The sequence below is a fragment of the Nicotiana attenuata genome, unplaced genomic scaffold (genome assembly GCF_001879085.1).
Source record: "Nicotiana attenuata strain UT unplaced genomic scaffold, NIATTr2, whole genome shotgun sequence".
Taxonomy (NCBI): Eukaryota; Viridiplantae; Streptophyta; class Magnoliopsida; order Solanales; family Solanaceae; genus Nicotiana; species Nicotiana attenuata.
The window spans coordinates 1,449,326-1,460,428 of NW_017670267.1; positions in this window are offsets into that span (position 1 = coordinate 1,449,326).

An 11,103-nucleotide genomic window follows, 5' to 3' on the forward strand; every position below is an offset into this window, starting at 1 on the left:
GGCTTTGGAACTGCTGACACCGGATGCTTCACTGCCCCTGGCTTGACAATGACGGGATCTGTGTGGGCACCCTCCACAATCACGACAGGCTTGTTCGACACTCCTGGCACAACCACTTTTGCCCATTCTTGTTTCGTTGCAACCTCACTTGAGGACCCTTTCTTGACTACCGCAGATGGCTCACTGTCTGTCCCGCCTAACCTGATCACTGATTTCCCACTTATTGACTTTTCAACCGGCCCGACCTCACTGGACCAAATCATCATGACGGTCTGTGAAGGCTTCTTAGGCTCCCCTCCCTTATTCACTATCTCGATCATATTTGTCTCATGATGGGCCGGCAATGGATTCTGGTTGATATCGGGCGCCTTTTTTGCCCATGCTTGATATATCTTGGCCATTTGTTGTTCCAGTTTATACATATCTTCTTTCATCACATTAACATCCAACTCTTTCACCTCTATCGAAGGATCGATAACACTCGCGTCAAGTTCCTGGTTGGCCATGATCAACTTGTTTTTTTGACCGGGTGTTGTAGGAGTGAGTTGCCAGAATGCCAATCAACTAACCACCTTTATTGACTCATCATCAACAACAACTTTGTTAGCGGTTAGAGCATTAATAGATAGGTAGCCGCACATTTGGGGAATGAATGCACCTAAGCAGTTAACCATTTCTATTATGACTTGCTTGGTTACATGCGTCATCCCTGTATTTGTCATGCCTTTTCTCTCATTCTTCCCTCTTGTTTTTTCCATTGTTTGTTTCTTGCCTTTCCTTTTCTTTTGCTTTTCTCTCTTATTTTCCTTCTTTTTTTTTCTTTTTCTCTTCTCTCTTTTTCTTGTTCCTATTCTTTCCTCAAAATTGTTTTTCCGCTCTTTTCTTTCCTTTTCTTTTGCTCTCTTTTTATTTTCTGTTGTTTGCCTTTTTGTTTTTGGTTACGGTCGAATCCTGTGGAGATTGCCTATGTATCATGACCCCGCATGAATCAGACCAAGCGTAGTTCTTGCAAATAAACGCAAAAATAAGGAAATAATTTGGAGCTTTTCAAATTTCATTAATGAAACCCCGATTACAAAGCTACTAGATTACTTGTTTTTCTTGAAAAGGAAACTACAAAAATAGACTCAAAATAACAAAATACAGACTCGATGATTAAAACTAGATCAAAAGAGTACATCAAAGCTTCAAATCCTGGGGCCCGCGGGGCATCATTCGTCATCGCCGCGGGCCTGCGTGCAAGACCCCTTTGCAACTGATCCAAATCATTCATAACCTGGCGAACAAATATCATCACTGAAGCAAAGAAAGTGGTATGACCCATTCTTTCGCCGGCTTGACATTTCATGACAATATAATCTACATTGCCTCTAATTCTTTCCCTGATCTGGCCTTTTTCCTGGAGGAGTCGACTTATCTGCTGGTTGCGAGCCTCTAGCACCTGAGAATCCTGGAAGTGATGGTCTTGTAGCAATTTTATTTCCTTTTCCATCTCGGTGATTAACCCATAGCATTGTTCCCTCTCGGCCTGAAATTCTTTGTCTCGCTGGGCTGCCTTATCTTCAATGGTGTTCATTTTTATTTTCAGATTAGCAATGGTTCCCTCATAATTTCTTTTCATTTGTTGCACAAATTGGGCTCTTTCCTCTGTCTTCTTTGCCCACTGTGCTCGAAGTCTTGCCATGTTCCCTTTAGATTTCTCCAATTCCTCCTGACATTCTAAGACTTGCTTCTTCAGCCCTTTTATCAACCTCTCATCGGACTGACTTCTTTCTTGATTTTTAGCAGCTATTTTCATTCGTTGGATTTGAGCCTTGAGAGCTTCATTCTCTTGGGTCAGTTTCTTTTTGTCACCTTCATCGGCTGCGGCTTGCAAGCTATTATCAAATCGGAGATCCTGAACCTGTTTTTCCAATGCTCCTATTCGGGCCCTGTACTCCTTTTCTTTGGCTAACCAATCCCATTGCACTTGGGCCTCGCCAGTGAATTGTTGTACATGTGGCCTTTTGGCGGGTCTCTCGAGAATTTGAAATCTTTTACCAAACCAGACCAAGTATTTGGGATCTACTTCGCCTTTAGCCCGATCCTGTACCATAGTCTTAGGTTCAAGGTACCTGCACTCATTCCATATCTGTCGGATTTTCCCTTCCGAAAATGCAGCTTTTGGACCTAACTCAATTATTTGTCCGCTCAGGTCTTCATCATTGTGAACAATTTGGAATCTTCCTAGTTGCCTCAGAACTCGGTAAGGAGCGTAGGGTTGGATGCTTCGAATGCCCATCAAAAGAATATAAGGGACTTCTGCCGATGTGTATACGGCTTAAGTAGTAGGAAGCCACCCGAAAGCCCATTCAACTTTATCCGCAGTCAAAGATCTCAAACAGGATAACCAAGCCTCGTGCCCTCGGGGAGCTCAATACCTGTTACCCGGGTTCCAAACTCCTCGATACAACTCATCCCGGTTAACCCATAGTTCGTATACCCCGTACGATGACAAAGGTGCTCCTGTATCCATAACTGTAACAACATATTACAACCCTAAAAGAATTTTACACCCTCTCGGCATAAGGTCAAAGCTCGATACATTTCTGCCACAATCAGGGGAACTATCGTGCTGTTAGACTTTTTTATAGCAACATCCAACATTCCCAGAAGGCCAATATCTATGTGACCGTCTTTTCGTGGACAGATCACGACCCCCAGAAAAGCTACCATGAAAGCCAATCCCCGCCGGGCCTCCCATTTATCTTTGTTCCCGGCGTGTGTCAAACTGGGGTTATGCTCCTCGAAACCTCGCGGGTTGCCATATCGGTGGTATAGGAAATGAAGTGTGCAACACCCTTCTGCTAGATGCTTATCTTGAATGTCCCGACTAATGTTCAATAAATCCAAGAATCTGTGGAGGGTGACTGGTCTTGGTGCCAATGGGTATCGACCCCTGAGGTTTTCGTTAAGACCCGCATATCCCGCCATCTTCTCTAAGGTAGGTGTAAGCTCGAAGTCCGACAACCGGAATACGTTACGGGTTGGGTCCCGGAAAGGTATTAGTGCTTCAACAATGTCCGTCCTTGGCTTAATGTTCAACAATCCAACGAGACCACCCAGAATCTTTACCACTGTTTCCCTGCTACCTTTTCCTAAGTCGTTCCACCATATGTGAAGCTTCAAAGGGATATCACTCAGGACTTAGAAGGTTTCAATGTCAACTGTACTCATCCTGCACATTTATTTAAAGGAATTTAAGGAGAAGTATGACTATTTTAAGAAAATTGGCTATTTAATGACTTATTTTGACTTAAAAAGAAAAAGTGGCTATTTCCGAAAAATTTTATTTAAGAAAATAAAGACTCGATTTTGCAAATATGGCCTTTCAGCACTTCCGGGAGGGAGATTTTAAGGCTGTGCCCACAAACCATTTAAACATGACTCAGGGTGGCTGTTCTTGCAAAAACAGCCTTCCGGCGCCCTTTAGGGGACATTGGCTTATTTTAAACAAGAATGGCGTCACCCGACTTATTTTGACAAAAAATTAAATTTTTTGGCATTTTTGGCTATTTTTGCAAAAGGGAGGTTGGACCTGATGAGGGTTGCCTACGTATCTCACGCCTGATGAGAATCAAACCAGCGTAGTTCGGTCAAATTTGTTGAAACCAAATATATTTTTTGAACAATCTCTTTTTTTCAAATATTTTCCTTTTCATTTTTCAAAAATCCGGCAGCATTTTGGTACTATTTGGGCATCGGTTTTTTCCAAACAATTGGTTACCCTCACTTAGCCCTAACACTGCTATTTTTCTCAATTTACTCTCATTATATACAAGCCGGTCAACATGCAAATCCAAAGCAAATGAATGCACAAGTAGCACGTAAGATGCATCAGGATGGTCTTTTCATTTCAGGTCACCTGTCCTAGACGGACCCAACCCCTGTGTTGAGTCCCCTAAGTCAAATGCACATGATGCCAACAAAAGCTCCTACTAGGGATCCGACATGAGGTTTTGTTTTTCTAGGTTTAAACCCTAGGTTTATTGGTCTAGACCTGGCTTACCCGAGCGGACAACTCGAGCCGAGGGGGAAGCAGTGTACCGGAGATACAGAAGCTCCGCCGGCTTAGCAACTTATCCAAACCTCGTTCTAAATGGGAAAAGACTCTAAACAGAAGAGAAGCTACACGAAGTGCACCCTTCTCCATGATGTAGAAGACTCAGAGAGAGGAAGGGATTCGTAACAGTTTATATACAATTCAACAAATATCAAAGCGGTAAAGCATTTAGCACATTAAGCCCAAACATGTAACAAAATCAGATAAAGCCAAATATAACAATTTAACTGAGCTCGAATTCTGAACCCTGAACCAAAAGTTCTAGGTTCAATTTCCCCAGCAGAGTCGCAAGAGCTGTCACACCTCCTTTTTCGCTACTACACCCCGTGATGGGTATAATAAAAGGAGTTTTTCCAATTAAAGGACAATCGAAACGGGATTCATTTTATTAAGAGATTCAGAGTCGCCACTTGGGAGATTTATGGTGTCCCAAGTCACCGGTTCGAATCCCGAATCGAGGAAAGGGGTTGACTCTGTTTAACAGTCGCGAATCAGAAATCCGGGTAAGGAATTCTGTTAACCCGGGAGAAGGGGTTAGGCACTCCCGAGTTCCGTGGTTCTAGCACGATCGCTCAACTGCTATATTTGGCTAAAGTCTGATTTTAATACATGTTATCCTATTGCGCAATTTTAGAATTACTTACCCCTTTAATTAAATTTTTAAGACATTGAACGTCGTTTAAAACAAGTTTTTGGATCACGTCACATGAAATGCACCCACAATCCTAAACATATTTTATTCAACGTTTTGGGATTGGGATTTGGGTCACATGAAATGCACACCCGAGTTTAGGAAGGTGAGATTATTAAAGAACGCGCCTAAAGCGACAAACGTGTTATTAACTTTGTGGGAGGCCATGAAAATTCGCTAAACGGCACGTCCCGAGTTCTAAATATTTTGATAAAGTAATTAAAGAGGTCCACGTAGTTTTGTGCATTTTATTTGGCGTGGCGCACCTCATTTTTATTTAGAGGTCAACCTAGATGAACTACGATTTTCTATCAAGATCGTCTCTAAGAGGGCCCTAATTAATTATTAATTACTATTGTTAAGAACATTCAAGGAATTCGGGCCTCAAGCTCAAGTACACACTGGAACAAAAGGAAAACCTCTTAATTCAAATGTGCTACTTAACTTGGAAGGACCAAAACTATTTATTATCTAGTATGGCTCACTTCCCATCAACTATAAAGATCTACTAATTAAAATAAGACTTAAGGAAATTGTGGCTATTTCTAAACTAAAGTTCGAATCCATTATTTATTCAAAAGGAACCCGGGCCTGACAACAGGCCCAACAACCTACCAAAACTTCTACTTGGAGGCGGAAACTGAGAGACTACCCAGGGCAGCAGACTCTCCTTCATCTCACCATGGCTTCGATATTCAGGACCAAAAGAGGCCCAAATATTACCAAATGCAGGCTGTAGGCAGAAGACTCAGAATCGAGTCTAAGTGGAAGCAAGCTGATATGCAAACCAAAGAGACATGCCAAACGAATCTCTTATGCTATTCATCCCTAAAAAAAACCGTCTTATACTATGCCTTGCTATCAATTTCCAATTTTATGTTAAACATTGATTTTATCACAAATAACAGACTATATAATCATCACTTAGTGCAAACTTCAACATGTAGAACATTAGACTTAGATCCATAATAGATGGATCTTATAAAATACCTTCAGCATAGAACTCGCATGTTCTTTTTCACTAGTATTCATATGCTAACTTACACACGCTGACACCTTCAGACTTTGAATAATTTAAGCTTTCAAATACCACACGCAACCAGTTAACTTATGTCACTATTACAGGTGAGACCAGTTAAGTATTTTTCAGAAAAAAAAAAGTTACAGCACATCAAATAATCCACATACACAAAAGGTCTCAAATGTTCTGAATCACCTACACTCTAACAGAACCATATTCAAATCCTAAAGTAAACATATAGCATTTAAGAAGAACATGAAACAGAAGAAATTCATAACAGAAATACAACTAAGCTATGAACCAGTAGACTAATGTTTAAACTTCAAAATTCTATTTCCCTTTCAATCTTCAATTTGAGTATCACATTGTACGAGTTTCAGGAACGTGTACTTGAAATTGACAAGGAAAAAAGAAGTGAACACTCAGCAATAAACAACAGAAAAAGACAGCCCCAGATTCAACCAATTGAACAGTGAAATCAGCTCATGAACGTCAATGGAACAGTAGAAAAATCCCAAAAAAAACCCAACTCTAAACCAACTCTTGAAGTCCCAGATTCAAGACCTTTCTAGTCAGAGCCATGACTTGAAAATAACCTTTTCAGCAAATTTAAAAACCAACACCCGAAATCCAGAAGCTGAAATTTAATGTAATTCAAGCAGTTTCAACAAAAGAACCCAGAAAATCAATTGTTATTTCATAATTCACTCCAAAATGTCCAGCCGTTTTAGTTTTCAAATGCTTTTTGTTTCTCCTTCCTCCAGGCAAGCTAAGCATGTTTTTATAGGCAGATAAAATAGGGCAGCAGATAACAGACTAGTTTTTTCCCTTTAGTCCCTTCTGATTTCTGTTTTACTTAGATAGCCCCCCAATTCTTGACTTTCTACCCAAGTTAAACAGTCAAAAACCTGAAATTCCCCTAGAACCCTTTACTAGAGACTTCTAAAATGTGTTGCAAAAGATTCCCCTATGTCCTATCCCTAAACTACCCTCCAATACCCTTGTTTTTACCTTGTTTAACCAAACACTGGTTGGGCTCAAAAGAAACGGGCCATCTTAGAGTTCAGGTATCAAATCAGAAAGCAAATGGTAAAAAGAAACTAAAGGGCCCAAAGATCGAATTCAAGGAAATCATGTAACAATTCTTTACTTAACAATTCAGACAACTTTACTTAACAATTCTTTAACGGGCCAAAACAAAACAAAAACAATGTAACAATTTCAAACTGCCGAGAAAGCTAATATGAACTATCCTAAAATTATTGCTATGTGAAATTGAACTACTAGGCAATCAAACAAACGAAGACACAGAACAGGAGCAGAAATAGAGGAAAGAAGGAGAGAAAATGAAGGCAAACGAAAAGCATGAAAAGGTATGGAAAAAGTACCTCAAATTCGAATGAACACGGCCAACTAAAACCCCGACCAACTCCGATTCTAACCTCGAAATGATGTTCATCAATTGTTCTTGCCAAAAACAAATGAAAACATTATCTCGTGGCTAAATTGAACCCCCAAACTTGCAAAACTAGAGGCGAGGCCCCGATAGACTCCAAAATACTAAGGTTCCATTTTCTTTGATTTAAAATTCGAGGACCTTGAGGGGTCTTTGAAGGGAATGGGTGGTAGATTTAGCATAAGGGTGCTTTGGTGGTCTTGTGGTATTTATTTGGTAGGGTTTGACGATGGGGCCGCCACCTCAAGGCGGAGGAGAACAGGGGCGGCGGGCTAGGGTTTCGAAGTTTCGAGGGATTCTGGTGGGATTTGGATAGAAATGATGGTTGATTCATGTTGAGGAAAAGGAGAGGGGGCTGTGGTATGAGTTTGGTGACGATTGGTCACCGGCCGCCGGCGGAGGCGATTGGAGTTTTGAGGCGGCTTCACTAGGGTTTCTGTGGAGGGGGTGAGCGAGATAGACGATGGGGGGGGGGGTGAAGGAGATTCGGACATATATATATCTATTAGTCCCCACTTAAGAGCCGTTGGATTTAATTACCTCGACGACTGAGATCTGAAGTTGATTAAACGGGGTCGTTTGGGCTTAGTGGGGGGCAGACCGGGTTTGGGTGTAGTTTGGGCCGGATATTTTGGGGGAAATTTGGGCCTGGGACCTTAAGAATAATGTTAGCCCAAACGATTTCCTCTTCTTTTCATTCTTATTTCAAGACACTTTAACTCAAAAAGTCTTTTTCCTTTTTTCTCTTTTTTCCAAATTTAATTAAAATCAAAATCAATTCCTAGAAATTAATTAACTAGAAAAACTACTTAAGCCTAAAATGATAATTGACCCAATTAATCTAAAACAAACCAACCGAAGACTACTCAAAATCAAAATCAAAAATCAATAATGCAATTTAAACATATATTTTTTGACTTTTCATTTTATGAAACAATTAATTTCTAATTAATCCTAAAAATGTAACACTAAAACCCTAAATTAACTCTAACAATTATCACAAACTAATCAAATATCAAATTAAATGGAAACTAGAAAAATTCAAAGCTACAAATTAAACGATGCCAAGATAAACTATTTTTGTGATTTTTTGTATTTTTGTATGAATTAAAAATGTGCAAGCAAAATGCCAACAATTAACATAAAATGCCACAAAAATTCACGAAATTACAAATAATGAAAAGTGATTATTTTGTTTGCAATTATGGGAGTGATTCATATAGGGCAAAAATCACGTGCTCACAATGATGACTACGCGCTAATGCCACGTGTAGCCCCTCTTTGAGGAGTGATTACCGGGCATTGTGTGGGTATGATCCTGTAGGCTAACCAACCTAGGACCCCCCTTTTTTCCCAATTCCATATGTGTTTTAATTTTGTAAACTTTCTTCTCTTTACATATACATGTGCAAATTTGTCTCTTGCTTGAATCGTACCTGTGTTTAGAATATGAAAATATGCCCCCCCCCCCCTTATTTGCAAATACGTGGTGAAATTGTTTACTTGCTCAAATGATTGATTCATATAAGTTCGGCTGGGACCCACCTTTATGGACCGTGAGGGGTGCCTAACACCTTCCCTTCGAGGTTATTTCGAGCCCTTACCCTAATCTCTGGTAATGCAAACTAGTTTCATGAGTTAATTACTCCAGGTGCCCTAACGCACCTTAATCCGCTAGGTGGCGACTCTTCAAATACCCAATTCCCAAAAGGAAAGGAGTTGTTCCCCCTGAAATGTCGAAACCCGAACTTTCTCCGCGAGGAGGAAAAAAAGGGGTGCGACAGCATGGCGACTCTGCTGGTGATGTTCAGGCGCTTACCATAACGAACTTATTTTTATGAATCAGTTTAAGCATGCTCTATCCCACGTACCCTTTCCCTTTATTTGAATTTTAACTGTTTATTTTTTAAGCATTTATGATTTTCTTATTTTCCTGAAACTGACTTGTCTCTTTGTTTTCTTCTTCTGTAACTGTCTTTCAATCACTTGAAAACTACATTTATTATTTTCTTACGTGCAAATACTTGACAACATGCTGTTATTGTTGCATATAGTCCACATCATATTCCACTCGTGCGTATCAAAATCCTGTAGCAACGCTTGATGAGTGGTTGCGCTCTTCCAATTTATCACCCTTAAATTCGGAAATGATTATTTGCGGTAAAACTAGTCGATCAGCGGTGCAGTCGACGGTTCGTACCTTTCCCCCTCAAGTTGTCTACTTGAGGGTACCAGTCTAGACCCCCACAGTAACCTTACTCTGATCATAATTATGCATGCATCATGGTCAAACCTAGTCGGATTAATATGTTGTCCACATAACAATCCTTTAAGACAAGCCTTATCCAATAGTCCACCGGGATTTCCATAATCCCAACGGACACAACCACGTTCTATGCATTAATTTGGAGAACTAAATGCAAATATGCTAATCATGAATGTACAAATAGTCGAGTCTGGTGGGGGAGAAGGGCCTAACCTTTTTGTTTTGCAGAAAATGAGGCATGAGGTCCCCAGATTCGGTATGGTCAGCAACATTCCACCATTGCTACTCGATTGGTGGGAGGACCTTTCCTCAAGTGACAAGAAACACGTAAGAAAGCACTTGGGCAATTTACCTTCTCTACTAGACATTGAGCCAAACAATAGGTTGATCGAGGATGACACTTTGTTCTTGGATAGTGAAAGGGCTGTGTTCCGTTTCGGCGACATAGAAATGACACCACTTCTAGAAGAAATTGGGGGACTTGCGGGACTAACTTGGGGTAGCCCTGGGTTATTGGTACCGGAGAACCGTACTGGTAAAGGGTTTTTAAAGATGATGGGGCTAAAGAAAAATGCTGACTTGGGATGCTTGAATGAATCCTACATACCCTTCGAATATCTGCATGAGAGATATGGCCATAGCAAGTCATACCGTACTTTCTATGACGAGCTTTCTATCACTTCTCTGGGCCACATCCACCGCAGGGTGTTCGTGTTCATTGTGTGCTTCTTGGGCCTGATAGTATTCCCAATGAAACGGGAAAGAATCCATACTAGGTTGGCCATGGTCGCCAAGACTTTGATGGAAGGGATCAATGGGCAGACATACACCATAGTCCTCACGATCATAGCCGACATCTACAGGGCTCTGGAGCGCTGTCAATGAGGGGTCAAGCATTTCGAGGGTTGTAACTTGTTGCTGCAGTTGTGGTTATTAGAACATCTTCAAAGGGGCCAGTATTGCCAAGAATTTCCGCGAAGGGCTTGGAATGACCATATTGCCTTCCATCACCCCAAGCAGATGATCTACGTACCGGACAGGTTTGCTCAGCCGAAAAGTGCCAAAGAGTGGGTAGAGTTCTTCGACAATCTGATCGAGGAACAGGTGCAATGGATGTTTGAATGGTTCCCAATAGACGAATATATCATCAGATCCAGGGACGCTCCACACTTGGTGCTGATTGGATTGAGAGGAATATACCCTTATGTCCCTATCCGAGTTATGAGGCAAGCAGGCAGGAAACAGGTTGTACCGAGGGTTGCCAAGATGAGTCATTTCAGAGCAGACTTTCAAGACGACGACGTCCCTTACAAGTGCCAAGCCCAGCACATGTGGCACTGCAAAATCATTGTGGAAAAGAACACCATTGAGCCTGACAGGTATCATGCAGGGTGCGAACTTCTCTACCCGGCATGGTTAGAAGACAATCTAAAAGGAACGGTGAGTCCAGGAGTCGGTCGAGGGAATAAAATCATAGGAAGGAGCTGAAGCTCAAGTCAAATACAACAGGCTACGCAAGAGGGTCCACGACTCTGAGAATGAGCACCGGGAAATACATGAGAGGTTG